The 15,759-nt window shown below is 37.2% G+C and overlaps 1 long non-coding RNA gene across 1 annotated transcript in view; it reads right to left on the reverse strand.

The window, feature by feature from the left end:
* Nucleotides 1-15,759, reverse strand: part of LOC107590097 (uncharacterized) — a 37,375-nt gene that overhangs the window by 11,034 nt on the left and 10,582 nt on the right. Inside the window, exon 2 of the long non-coding RNA XR_001609743.1 lies at nt 3,123-3,209. This is a non-coding gene — a long non-coding RNA (uncharacterized lncRNA). The remainder of the gene's footprint in view (nt 1-3,122; nt 3,210-15,759) is intronic.

The raw sequence follows: 15,759 nt of genomic DNA on the forward strand, positions 1-15,759 counted from the left end.
AGCACAGAAGGGCCTCATGCTGCACGCACAGAGATGGTTTGTGCTCAGTGTTTGTTTCTTTCTTTCTTTCGATGTCTCAGTGCAAATATTCTGAAACAATTTCCAGTATCTGCTGTAACGTTTGCTCAAAGGGAAGGTTTCCATATCAAATGCTTTTTCATTAAGATCAATATATTTTTAGCTATATTATTTATATAATTATTATATTTACTATATATATAATGAAATTAATATATATTATATCAAATTAATGCATAAATTGTTTTACACTACCAGTCAGAAATTTGGATTAACTGGAATTATTTTTCACATTACCTTTATGCTTAAATGGTTGGGATTAGTTTGTAAATAAACATGAAATATGAATTAGTTTAAGTATTAGCTTACAGATAAATATGAAGTATGAAGCTATTTGCAAAACTGCTATTGTTAATAACATTATAACATATTTATAGGAAAGAATGAAAGGCAAGTGTCCAGCATATGTGCACACCTTCAATGGATCACAAATAATAATAATAATAATTAAAAAAAAAAACTTTATCACATTATAATTGAACATACATTCATTTGTTTTTTATTACAATTTACTATTATTTTAAAATGTGGGAAATTATAAAAATAAAAAAATTGAACTTTATTCATAAATGTCTAAAACTCAGTGTGTGGAGAGTGGATAATTGGGTCTGCAGCCATTGCAATAAAAGATTAAATAAAGAGTAACAAAGCTCCATTAGACCAACAAGCCTTTTTTTTTTATATATATCTGCAGAGCCGAAAATAAGTGCTCGCAGCAGTAATGTGGTGTGAAAAGATGGCCAAGCGGTCAAAAGAAAAAAGGTGACTGCTTGATAACCTTCCACGAGCGACTGGCACATTTCATTTTAAAAATAACTGAGGTTGTTTTGTGGTCAACATTTAAATTGAATGCGAGGCGTCATCTCACGATTTTCAAACACGGAGTCTGGGACGTGTTGCAAATCATTTACAAAATGTTTCAGTGATCCAGGGTTCGCCATTAGTCTCGGTAAGGTCATGTGAGCTCTCATGTGGCCGGTCTTTCGGGTCCCAACCCCCACAATACACTCCAGTTTTCCACAAAGTGGGCTCAGGGGAACAAGGTTTCCCCAGACGCATCTCCAAACTTCAGTCATTTTGTCAGATGAATGCTGGTTATACATAGCCCTATTTGCATTGCAAGTTTCATTAAATCCCGGAGTGTCATTACAGTTCATATTCTTAATTATACCGCAAATTTCCCTCAGGGAACTTTGTGGAGGCCACTTCTCCCCACGATCTGTCCATATGGTGTTTAATTAAAAGTTTTCTTAAAGAGTAAATTGCATTCAATTCAATTAAAACTGTAATGTCATAGCCAAATAATGGGCTCAGCCAGTGTGGAGGAAAAAGGAATATCATTTCGCAATATTTGCAGCAAAAAAAGTGCAGATCTTGTTTTTTTCCCTTCTCTTTCTTAAAAAAAGAAAAGAAAAAAATCCCGGAACAAAATATGCAAGAGGCAAATATCACTAAAAACCTCCTACATGTTATCAGGCCTCAGGCACTGCACATTAACATTGCTGGAGCTATTTCTAGATTCCACTCTTGGATTTCATACCATGACAAATGAAGCGTTGGAGTTTGGAATTCCTATTTATCTGCAGCGAACAGAGGCACCTCTTTGGGGGAGAAGAATGGAGGGTTTAAGAGCGAGAGACAAAAAAAATCCATTTTGCAGGATAAATAAAAAAATAAAAAAATAGATGGCGTTGTGTTTTGGAAGGTAAACCAGCGTGATTGCGTCTGGTGAGAGGGCGGCACGGTGCCGGTGTCAAAACATTTCTATCGGGCCAGCAATGCCAGACTGTTCTCTATGCAGACTTTAATAATGTGAGGGCAGATACAGTCCTGAGGGCAGAGTGGGTGACCACAGAACATCTTTAAATGGGGGGGAATTACAGATTGTTAAGAACACGCGGCTCCCAACAACCATCTGCTGGGACTGAGGTGTCTTCTTTTTTTAATTCGTAAAAACCTCTAAATCGTTATGGAAAGTAGAAAATAAGTTCTGTCTCCCTCCTCTTCTCTGCCGTTCTCACATTTCTGAACAGTGGAGGCCCCTGAAGCATAAACAAAGCCCAGTGTGTTTCCTCTGTGAGTGGAGGGAAATGGACTGCAGAAGGTTGGCCCCGTGCTGATGGACCGCACCACAGTGTTTACCCCCCTGCCCACACGACACACGCGGGTCAGGGCCACAGACAGACTCTCACACACGATCTGCTACCCCATCTCTTCCAGATCAATGGATTCAAGAGAAATAATCAGTTACTTGGGATCATGTGACCCACTTTATGAACGTTAAGCTGTCTACACTGATGTCAGCATGCTGTTCCGGGCAAGTTATCTCAAGCCTTCACAAAGCCAATAAAGCACATGCTCAGAAGTATAATATTAGTGGAAAAAAACTATTTTTATTGTTTAAGATAACGCAATGTTTTTCCATTATAAATTGCACTTTCTATATCATTAGCATTCTAAGAGAATTTGAATTGAAAATATTGTCCCCCTATTTTTCTTTAATGACAGCGGTATTTGAGCTGCATGAACTCTACAAGTTTGTGTGAAACCTGATGATAATGTTCTCCAGCATGATTTGAAATGATCTAAAGAAGAACATCTGACCGTCTGAGTAGAATTTCATTAGTAACCTAGAATTTTTTCATAATGTGAAATATTTCTTGCTCGTTTGATTATTTGTTTTACATTACAATCCTAAAACTGTGTATTTCTAGGTTAAAATTAGATTTTAAATCTCATATTGTCAATGTGGCCTCAGACTTTTGAAACCCACTGAATAATATCAAAAATATAATGTGCTTATACTAATAAATTATTAATGATTGATTTTATTAAAACGAACACCTTCACCATAGCGCTGGTGGTGGACTAATGGTTAAGGATCTGGATTTCTAACCAACACACTCGGTAGTTCAGTCCTTAGTTAAGTTAACGCAGCAGTGTTTCACTCCATACAAAAAGGTATATCTGCTTGTCATGAATATACACATAAAGTAAAAGGCACAGGTGTGGGCAGAGATTCATTTGTGGGTCTAAGTGCTTACCTGGGCCTGTTGTGTGATAGAATCCCATCCTTGCAGTATTCCGTCCAGAGGATCATGCAGTATGGCACAGTCCCCTCTGACCTCATCCTGCAATTTCAAAATGGGACACATGACTCTTTGGTTTCCAAAAAGCCAGTGCTTCTTAACCTTTCTGACTCCAAGCCCCCTCACTGTCCACAACAAAATTTGAATCCCCCATGACTTTTACATTTTTTTATGATTTACTGGATGCATAGTAAAATATTTTAGAGATTGGAATAACTAGAAAAATGTATATTAATAAAATATATAAAAAATGCCAAGATTGTAATAATTTACATGACTTTACCAAGTCTTGAAATCACACTTTTAAAATTAGGCTTCCTCATAGAATCCAGGTGGTTCAAAGTTCCTCGTTGAGGAATTAAATAAGAAATAACTTGATTTCCAGTTGTCTTAACACATGTTAATGTTTTTTTCCCCTTCTCAAACCATTTATAGTCATCTTGAGGCCTTATTGGAAGTTTGTCTGAAGCCCCCTAGTCGGCCCCGGGCCCACTGGTAGAGAATTGAATCCTCGTTTAATCTTCATGATGTATTTCACTTTAATTTTTTTCCTCAGTTCTCACATGCATTTGGAATGTTATTGTAATTTCTACCATTTATTAATTACAAAATTTGTTGGCTAAAAATTATTTTTAAATGTTACATTTCTGATTTTTCATAATTTTTTTCATAATTCTCTATAGTCTGCATTTGTGCTTATAAGAGGTTGTTTCATGGCGGACTCTATTGTGACAACACTATTGCCTAATGCCTATGTAGAAACTAATTGAGAAATATTCCCTTATGTAATTTATGTTCTGACTTGACTAAACGTTTATTTCATACTCCATTACAGCGTTCCCCTGACACATTCATATTTATTGCATTCAGTTTTTAGCTGTCCTGTTTTTGCTTCAACCAGTCTCAATTTAAGGTTCCTATCTCGACTCCTCTCTGTTTGTTCGTATCAAGTCCGAGGCACTAAGCTAAACAAGGCAGCCAAAGGCTCTCGAGGTCTCAACATGTCACCGAACTTCTCATCTCCATGTATTTAGCAAGCATGTCTGAGAGCGTGGTCCACCCTCGAACTCCTCCGAAACTCGGAGAGGGACATATTCTTCACTTTTAATTGAATGTCAAGAGTGGTCCACAGATTAACTCGGCTCCCATCACACAGATAAAGCAATGCTTCATTATTTGTTATTGGTATTTACGGAGTGTCATCGCTCCCCACTGGCTGAAGGGATTAGAGTCCAAGAGCTAGCGGCTTAGCGGGACACTGAGAAGAACCCTTCCCAAAAACCGATGCGGAAGAACTCCACGTCCACCCCTCGCAAAAACAATCACAGAGATTCTCCACCCCTGATGACATCCCTTTCAACAGCCTCTTAGAGAAAGAAAGTTGGGGAAAGTGTGCTTTCAGAGCGCGCATCAAATGAAGCCGAAGGGAAGATGAATATAATGAGGGAACTAAAGAGCAGTTGAGAAACGGTGAGAGCAGTTTCATGACATTAATGGAAAGACATTATCCACGTAGGAAAGCAGTTTTGGTGAAAACAGGGGTTTAAAAAAGTAAAAATACATTTAAAATAATAATAATAATAATAAAGAGACCTCAATGAATGAATAAATGAATCCAGATTTTCTCAGATATTTGGACCACACGGTATAAAATCTTTTGATTTTGATAAGAATGAATGAATAAATAAATAAATAAATAGTCAAACAAACTAACTAATAATAATCAATTCAGATTCTTTTTCTATTAGCCTACTCTATAAATTGCTCTATTTCCCCCCACTTACAACTGTTCAAGAATGCAGTCTAAACAAAGATTCAATTTTGAAAGAATTGGGCACTGAGAGACTAATGATTTCCTCTGATCTGAATATTGTCCTTTTCAATGTCTACGGGGGCCCTACAGTTAAAATTGCTCTCTTTTCTGTTTTGTATCAGCATTTTAAATGAGGCATAAGCTATTTTTGCAGTCTTCTACTTGTTTCTCTCATACAGATTTTCTCAGGTGCTTTTTACGCACTTCTAAATTAACGCCAGTGCTCTCAAAAAACAAAATACACCTGAATCTGACCCACATCAAAAGAAATGTGTTATTTGAAAAGAATGTACTTCATTATACAGTGAAACTGAACTGTTTAGGGAAATTAAGAGTCAGTTTCAATCGCTATGTTAATTGTTTTGACAGCACTGACCTTAGTTTGGAGATTTGGACAATTAACATGCATGACATGTCATTGAATTAAAACATTACAAATAAAAGAAGAAAAAGAACAAGTGGAATCTGCAAAGAAATGATGCTAGAGCTTTACTCTATTCACTTAATGGCAGATTTTTGCAAGTTTGTCTCCCAATGCTAAAATAATCTTGCGGATAACATCTATTGTTATATCTATTGTTTTATAAACTGAAACATAACAAACTTCTTTTTGCGAATGTTATACTTTCTTTACAATTAACTTTTTTATATGCAGTGTCTAAAATACGTTGAGGCCACTGTCAAATCAATTACGGAATAAAGTGGTAATTCTTGAGCTATTTTCCCTTCATGTCACACACTCCAAAGTGACTCTGTGCCCTGTCACTTCCCTCTGTTGACACATCTTCCCTGGTTTTCCTGTACATTGGTATTTTTATCTCTCCGCTCGGCCCTAGTCTTCCTGTCACCCTCACTCCATCTTTCCCTCGACGTTTCAGCTTTTTTCCCTCTCTCTCGGCTGCTCTGTACTGCCAGTTTTGCTGACAGACAGCCGTGTTCCGATGGCATCTGCCTGCTGCTCTACAGCTTGTGTGTGTGATCAGCTGTCTCCAGCTTCTCAACTCTTCATCTCCTCTTCTTAGCGGGCCTCTTCTGAGCGCGTGCAGCTTGCGTGCCAGCTTCCAGCCTCCGTTAACTCCTATACCATCTTATGTACTGCCAAAGCAGATTGTGTTTGGAGGGCAAGCAATTAAGGGGTAGAAAAAAACTGTAATGTAATTTTGGCTGCAATATTTACAGAAATGGTAAAGCTTAAGCGCAGAAACATGACAAAGTCAACACCGTGGAGAATAATGATTTAGAGCCCAGATTTAGAGGGAAAGGAGGCTGGCACATTCCTAATTACACAAGGCCAAATGTCAAGCCTGCTTGCTGTCAACGTGTTTTGTTACCGTTTTTTCTCCCGCCGCTTTTTTCAAGCAATTTCAGCCATGTTTTATGAATCTCATTATAAGTCATTAAACTCCACTACACATTTCATGGGCTCCTCTCTTCGAGGCCTGTGCGAGAAGGAGTTTTTTCTTCTTCGGCGGGTGCCTGCGAGCGCCCGTGTCCGTTTAATGGAATGAGGAAGGGCGAGAAATGACCACCATTAATTCACCTCTGCTCAGGGGCACCGAGGCAGCAAACAACGGTAAATGAATTAAGACACTCCACAACAAGACGTTTAGCCTGGAAGACGTGAAATTTCTCACAGTAATATCACACTCAGAGCGTAATTCAGTGTGTAATATCATCAAGCCCTCATGCTCTCCTCTCGGGAACGATCACCTGGGACCTCAATTACTGAGAGATAATTAAATAAACCTGTGGGGCTTTTTTCTGTTGTAAGAGCTAAAACATTCCGCTTTGGTCATACATGCGCTTTCGCTCTCTCCACCGAAAGAATCTTCTTCTCTGGTATGTGCTCTGCTAGAGTTTGTAGGGAATTAGTTTGCATAGCCAGACATTTGACTACTAGCATTAAGTCTAAGGTCAAGAACCGCTCACTCAGACAGCAAAAAGATCATCTGATTGACATATAAAGCAACCAACCACAGTTTGATTTGTTTTTACATGCCATTTTAAATTTGAAAAGGTCTAACAGACACATGCATACATACATAATAAAATAAACTAAAATAGACTAGTGAGGAAAATGAGTTCAAATAATGGCACAGCAGTCTTATACTTTATATTCACTCTTAAAAATAAAGGTGCTTCAAAAGGTTCTTAACAGCGATGCCATAGAATAACCATTTTTGGTCAAAGGTTGACCATTCAGTCAAAGGTTCTTTAAAGAACCATCTCTTTCTTACCTTTTTATAATCTGAAGAACCTTCTTTCGCCCCAAAGAACCTTTTGTGAAACAGAAAGGTTCTTCAGATGTTAAAGGTTCTTTATGGAACCATTTAGACAAAAAGGTTCTTCTATGGCATCGTGAAGCACCTTTATTTTTAAGAGTGTTGAACCCCCCCCCACACACACACATAATAAAATAAAATAAAATAGACTAGTGAGGAAAATGAATTCATATAATGGTACAGCAGTCTTATATATATACTTTATATTGAATACACACACAAGCACACACTATTAATAACAGTATTAATAACATTATAAAATAATATAAAATATATTAAAATAAAATAAACTGATGAGATTTTTGAAGCAATGGCAAAACTGTCTTTGCTAGCAATTGAACAGAATAAAAATAAAAATACAGGTAAACATTTAATAATTATTACATATATTTTATATTGCTATTTAAGGATAAATATAATTTAATTACATGAAATTATATAAATACATATAATAATAATAATAATCATAAATAATATAATAAATATAATATATAATAAGTTATATAAATAAATATATTTAACATTTAAAAATTTTAACAGAATTGTATATATTTTTTATATATTTCATAGAATTTCTGCTATTAGAATATGGCCTATTTCAAATATAACAAATACAAACGTAATAAAATAAAGTCTTATATAAAGACTTATGTTTAATAAATGAAGAAATAAGTTGTGCTATAGGCTAGTTATGTGTCGATAGTTTTGAAAAAACGTGGATGCCACTAACCTTGCAAACTTTGCCAATTCTTCCTCAAATCTATTCATTGTATCAACCTGAACCTTTATAATATTTCGTTTCAGGTGGACTAATACCCCTAGTGTGCTTCTACTCCTTGAAGTAACACAAGGCCAGCCAATTTGAACAAAACTGGCGATTTCATCCATGTGATGTGCAGTATCCATCAGTCGGTCAGTTGAGTGACTGTGGTCTCAGACTAGTAGGGAAAAAGCCCTCGTGTTCTATGCTAAAGTGTGTGAGGATATGACAGTTCGTGCGTGTGAACTGCACGTATGTTGTGTGTGTGTGTGTGTGACTAGGCCGTGCGGGGGCCTGTGCTTTGGCAGTGGCTGAGTGTTAGCAGCGCTGCAGATGGTGAGCGCTCAGCACTGAAGGTGAGAGGAGTGAAAGTGAGTGTGTATGTCTGTATGTGTGTGTGAGAGAGAGAGAGAGCGAGAGAGAGAGAGAGAGAGAGAAAGGTTGGTGAGGTGCACATTGCCAGAGAGAGCAAGGAGGCGTCGGCGGCGCGTGATATTGATGCCGCGCTGTCACCTCGAACCCCGCCGGCACCCTGTGACTTGGCGAGGGGAAAAACCAGGCCTGCGTGGGCGCGAGATGCAACGATCCACTCTGTTGTGTCAAAGCCACTTTTCACCTGTCTCCTGCGTGCGATTTGCCCCAAAAGGGGGAAAAAAATATAAAAACAACGCATTTTATCTAAGTATTGAGCCTTTGCCCGGAATCCTATTTCGAGTACCAATTCACTGTATTAACATCAGGCACATCAACACTGAGCAGAATCAAGAAAAGACATGGTGCGGGATGATCTCATACTGCGGAAACCTTGTCTGTTTGATACGAAGCAATTCACCGATCATTTGCCTGTCAAAAATGAAGTTTGTCCAGAAGTCGAGATGAAAGATGTTAACAAGTGTAATTTAACCTTACAGCTGGAGTCAGTCGATGACCTCACCAGGGTGATCGGTCTGCAGGACGGTAAGCACTGTGGTTGACTTGAAACAGAGATCCGAAAAGATCGCAGGTATGTGTGATCTCAACCGAGAGTGGATTGAAGTTGACTAGCCACCATGTTGCCTGACCTTGAACGCTTGCTTATGCATAATGTTTTAGTCTCTCATATAAGAGGAGCTGTATGGGCTAGATGGAACACATTTAAACAGACCAGAACTAGAAAAGTTTGTAAAAGAAGAATGATTTTGGAGATGAATGTCCTTCAAAATAAGAGGCAATGAAAAGTAAAACAAAGCCTTGAAAGCCAATAATCGAAGTGCTCACTATTTAGTGGGAAGTAACCCTAATAAGTCCAAATACAACATAAACTTACATTTGAAATAAAAAAAAATGACTGAAAGCACAGCAAAAGCACGCTTGTCATTTTACTTTTTGTTTGGAGCTGATTTGAAATGTGAGTCATTTCTGATAAAATGTGTGAAATTATCGTGTGACAGTAACTATAAATTGTCACGTCAAAACCTTGTTTGATTTTTCTACATTCTTGTAACAATATTGGCTGAATATTCAGTAGAATTTTACAAATGAAAATAATTATATTTATTTATTTATTATTTGGTATTTCAAAGCAATATTATGCATTTTAAAAGACTGATGATTTTATATCTGTAGCAAGCATATAGGGCACTGCCTGAGTGACAGTAACAAATATTGATGCAGTACAACAACAAAAATTAATAAAAACTGTTGATATTCACATTAAAGTACAATATTAAAGAGCTATCTTGAGCCAAAATAAGATTATCATAATGCTCTGTCTGTAATTATAGTCCAGAAATATTACGTTTTTTTTTGAGTGAGCTTATTACGATTGTCTTATTGACCCATATTGTTCCTAATAAACAGACTAAGAACACAGCAAACCTCATATTAAAAAGCTTTAACAAATTCACTGTGCTCAGAACACATAATTTTAATTCATAAAATTTAGCCACTTATATAATTTCAATGTGTGGAAAAAATTGAAATAGAGTTAAATAATATACAATCTTAAAAATTAAGGTTCTTTACATTGGTCCATGGATAATATTTAAATCCATGGATTCATTCCATTGATAAAAAGGTTCTTTATAGATGAAAAAAAGATTTTTAGATTTATGTTATGATGTTCTTTTAAGAACGGTTCACTAAAATGTTCTTTCTGGACTTATTTGGAACACAGGTGGGCTCCAACAGTAAATGTGCATCTTATAAATCCCCTTTCCTTTTTTCTTTTTATGACAAAACATTACATGTTTGTGTTTGAATCTTCAATGTAATGCTCATTTTATGAGACTGCTTACTTAGATTTGGCTGGGCTTATTGGCAGGATAATAATATCTCACCAAGCACCACTAATAAAATCATCAAAACAGATTCCTGAGAGACCATTGGCTCAAGTGAAGCATGTGGTCTTCTGTCACTCAAGATATGCTCCACCCATTCTTGCACATTTAAGCACTGTGATTGGATAAGAAATTTAAAAATTTGTTACACACGTCTCTCGCTCCGTGCAGTGAGGTGCTCTGGCAGCGCTTGAAACCCGGCTCCACCTCTCTCACACAGGGATGGACGGTGTGGGAAACCCCCACAGGGCTCCAGTGAACACACACACACACACACACACACACACACAGGCCCTGCGGGTATGACACTAAGCCAGTCAGTGGAAACGTCTTCACCTCTTTAACACAGGCTGGCAGGTGAAGCTAAGCTCTCCACTGCTAACCTGCTAGAGAAGCCAGCCTGCCAGCATGGCCTCCAATCAGGACTGTCAGAATAATAACAGTTTTTTTGCTCAAGGGATGCACTCTGTTGCACCCTGATAAACATACACTGTGAGATCTACTAGACAGTCTGTGTACACATGCAAAGATGGACATGTGTCTGAGAGGGAGAATAGGGCTCTGTTCCAAAAACCTAATTTATTTTCTCCAAAACCTGCCTACTTTACCTATTAACCTTTACCTTTAAATGAAAGCTCATCGTTACTGAGTACTGTAAGAAATGCTCTACATAGATAGCAAACTCCACACAACACATAAATAGCGCTCTGCACTGGAGACTCGACTCGCAGTTAGAGTTTGAAGTTAGCATGTTGCTAAGTAACAGCTTGATACTCTAATAAGCAATAATCTATTTTTAATTACACTGGACATTTTTAATGATGCTTTTTGGAATTGAACAGATCGTGACTCAATTATTAGCTATTAGTTATTAGAATTAGAGGTTAACATGTTGCTAAGCTAATAGAATAACAAAAAAAACAACAACAAAAAAAACATGAAACAGTACAAAAAATATCAGTAAATATAAAATTGTTCATTTTTACAGTGAACTATTTCAGTGTCAAAATCATCTGGACTTGCAATGGCTTTCAATAGTTACATACAGTACAAATAGTAAAATGTTGGGTAAAATAATATTTTTTTAATTAATTATACTGACATTTTGAAAAATTACTTTGACCCTCAATTGATTTCAGTAAAGTTTGCTTTTAGTGTCTTGCGAAGATAACTGTTTGGTATTCTAATGATCAAAATGAAAAAAATAAAAAATAAAAAATTAATGAAACAGTACAAACAAATTAGGCTAAAATAGTCAGTTTTTACATGTAGCAAACTATATTAGCGTGTTTTAATTTTGTTAATTTAATACATTTGTTGATTTCCATAAATTTTGATGTTAACATGTTGCTAAGCTAACAACTCGATACTCTGAGAATAAAATAATAAAATAAGAGAATAAAAATATTATTGCTTCTATTGGTTTGTTAAAATATTATTGGCGGTCAATAATGACCCTTTTGAGACATTTCAGAAATGACATCTAAGTTTACAACCAGCATTTCTCTCACTTCTTCCACTATTTTGGAATTGTTTACTTCTGCTGCTTTAGAATTTGGTGTATAGCATCTTAAAATTGAGCGTAGGCTAATTGAGTTACACATTCCTCAAACAGTAAAGCATTGTACTAGCAATGCAAAGGAATTGTATAAATGTATACCATGAATGCAATGTAAGCTGTTTATAAAAGCATCCTCCAAATCCATAAATGTAAGTTAACTTTTTGGAACTGCCTTCAGGAACATGTCCATACTGACTTAAGACGCTGCCTCTGTAGGCAGCTCACTCAATGAATCTTAGTGTACACAGTTGTGTGCAAACACTACAAAATGTACAAGTTTAATGCGTCAGACAAACTTTAAACAAATGAACTCAGCTCTGCACATGAAATTACACTAATGCGAGAGGCATGTAATGAATACAGATATTTCAGCAGCCAGAGACGGAGACAATCATGTGTTGGACGATGAAGAGGAGAGTGGATGCCAAGCACAGGGTACATGCCCCTGGGGTTACAGGCTGCTTGGAGAAGGTGTCAGGTATGCTCCTCTCTCTCACACACACTCATACGCACAGCATACACGGATAACAAATCACTGCCGGAAGGAGGTCTGTGAAGCTCCTCGGCTTCCCTAATAACATTTAGGAGATGCTTAAGCTGGTAAATTAGCGAATCTGGACCGCAGAGATATTATTTATGCTTGTCTGCGGTGGAGAATAAGGAGGCTTGATGGGTAAATTGTGTTTAATTCTTGGAAGGGGCCGTTTTTCTGCACCACAGCATGATATGAGATTAATCCCTTGACAACCTTTGCGACGCACTTCAAATCTCTCGCAAATGTCAGCGATGCAGATTTGCAGTGGGAGAAATGCAGATGGAAGGAACACAAAAAAGACGGTCCATCCACACAAATGCAAAACAATCCGGTGTCATATGCATCATGCATGCATACATACAGTATATCGCATTGTACTTAGAGATGCAAAAAAAAAAAAAAAAAAAAGGCTTTTTTTATATTTTTGGACCCAACTGTGCGTCTCAAATAGGCCTATTCGAAAATTTGAGAGGAATAGACAAAAAAAATTAGACAAAAGAGTAACTAAATTCTGTAATTTCCTGTTTTTTTTGCTGGTTTGATTTGCTGGTTTCAGTTGGAGGACGTATGATTTTGTCTGCATTATTAAGATTCAGACACTTTAATTATGAAGACAAGGGCAAGGGTGAATCTCTGCCCTTGTCAGAAACAGTCTCGAACTGCTTTCCATTTGAAACAGGTTGTCAGCAACATGGAAATAATGTTATCCTGACACGGCGGGGGCGTTCCTTTGCTTACCCCTGTGTCTTTGGCAAAAGGGGATCCCCAGTGCGCAAGGACCCTCTGCCACCCCTCCCTCGTGTGTATTCAGCCCTGCAAGCTGTGGCACACAGGTTGTGTGTGTGTGAGAGAGAGAGAGAGAGAGAAAGAGACGCCTCTTGGTCCCAAGTCAAAGCCCAGAGCATCTGGATCATTTTCAGGGGACAGAATCTCCGCATGACCTGCGGAACCAGAGACATTCCAACTGTCAACACACATCCATCCTCTCCCCCCTTTCTCTCCATTAATTCTCTCATTCTCTCTTTCCTCCGCGTATGTTTTTCATCTCGAGCTGCTCCACAGCTGGGAGCTCTAGAGGGGAGTTGAACACAGACAGTAATTAGACTGTAAACACTTCCGGATATTAGAGGACTTTAGAGGGTCGAAAATCAACAAAACTAAGACTCAAAAGACCACTGACTTCTGTTTGTTTTCTTTGATGCATTTGAAAGAAAGAAAGAAAGAAAGAAAGAAAGAAAAAGAAAATCCCATTAGAATGTGAAAGAGTTCAACTCCAACATAAACACATCCTCAAAACAAAGATGTTCTAATGTTGCACTGCAAATTGAGTGGCAGAAACTTTTTGCAGACATCTGACCACGGCAATCAAAACAGAAAATGACACGGCGGCTGTTTCCTGGGAACAAGTAATATCTGATAATTACTGTTATTTGCAATATTTCAGACACACCAATTATGCTTGTCTAGAGAATTTATATGTATTTCTACTCTCAAAAGAGCTGTGTATGTGGACATTGTGTATGCGAGACAGAAAGAGTATTTTTAGAATTAAAGTAATGCTAAAAGCTATTCTCCTCATTTTAATTTCTTAGTTGACTTTTTATTTTCAACATCAACATTTTAGGTTACAATTTATACACATACATAAAGGAAACATTTTTTTTTTAACAGTTCTTTTAACTTTTTTTTAGCTTTTTTTTTTGCAAAAGTTTTAATAGTACAACCATTATCAAATTATGTTTAGAATAGGTTTAAGATGAAGTATAGACTAGGATTCTTGACTTGAGAAATATGGCTGAAGCTAATAATTATTTTCATGTTAGGGCTGATAAGTAATAAATGGCTTATAATAAAAATTCTATACTATTTTGTATAAATAAATAAATAAAAAACACTAAAATATATATTATACATATATAAATCCTACAAGTTAAATTAGGCATTACAACATTATAAAGTACAGTAAGCAAAATGGAGATTCATTTTAAGATTTGCTTAAGTGTAATCTAAATGTAAACGTAGGGGAATTTATTTATTTTTACAATTAAAAAAAAAAAATTACATGGCAGGGCTGTCACTACTTGATATTTCATGTCGACCACCCCTAATACACATCAAATTTAATATTCTTTTATATATTTCCATTGTATTTTATGGGTTGCTGAGACTGAAATCAATAAAAACTGAAGTGTCTGGTATCTGCAAAAACAAACATGACATGATGTCTGCACACCATCCTTTCTTGCATATAAGACTATTCAACATTTCTCAAGTTGATTTCATGTGACCTGTGATCTTTTATCAGAGCTGGAGTCTGGCTCGGCTCCTCGGACACATCTCTCAAATCACATGAATGCTCAGGATGTTCTCATCGGAATCGCATTTCTTGTCAAAACTCAGAAAAATAGCGGGTTTGACGTGTTTTTGGCTTCAAAGAGATTTCTTTGAAAACATCATAATCCATAAGCTGAGGAAACATGCAGAAATACCCCATCCATGCGAGGATCTGCTCTCTCTGTCCATCAGCTTAAAAATAAAACAGACTGTTCTCCTTTTCACGCTTTATTTACCAAATTCTCTTGAGATATCAAATACTGTTCGAGACAAAACTAACATTCCCCATGTCTGTGTGTACTGTGGCGAACTCCCAGGCAGTCAGGCGCAGTTTACAGGCCTGTAGTTTGTGGTGAGCAGTGTCCCCTTGCTCTTCTTAAAGGACTAACCGCAGGACTAACAGACACTGCAGGATGACCCCACATCTGTTTGACAGGCGCGCTCTGCGCGAACAACGCTCAGCACTCGACAATTACAAAACCCTGGGATTTATCTGGCCACGGTTAAATCCCCGTCACTCAGAATACTGTGTGTGCTCAATGCACTGTAATCCCCGGACACTGGCGCAAATCCTGTCGATCTCGTGGTCTCTGATGTCTCATCTGACCCTTCTCATCTCACTCTATCCTACTATTCATGGCAAAGGCCACTAATGTGTCCCTCATGCAAATAACATTAGCTGGGCTGTAAAAACACCTACCCTTTCATCCCTGATGGAGTTATTCTCCACGCCAGATGCTCCAACTTTGAAAGAATCAGTCATAATTGAAGTAGAGACATGCGATGGATTTAGATGTTCAAGCCAATATCAAAATGTATCTTATTTACTTTCTTAATGCATGTTCCTGGATTTATTATGAATACTTCATTGGTGCATGTTGTTCTGGAGAAAAAAAATGTAACTTTGTAATCTTTAATTAAAATGTAGAAATGTACAACTATTTCAGCTGACTTAACTTAGTCCACATAGGCTATTGGATAATGTTAAT

This window comes from Sinocyclocheilus grahami, unplaced genomic scaffold, assembly GCF_001515645.1.
Source record: "Sinocyclocheilus grahami isolate Dianchi unplaced genomic scaffold, SAMN03320097.WGS_v1.1 scaffold8.1, whole genome shotgun sequence".
Lineage (NCBI taxonomy): Eukaryota > Metazoa > Chordata > Actinopteri > Cypriniformes > Cyprinidae > Sinocyclocheilus > Sinocyclocheilus grahami.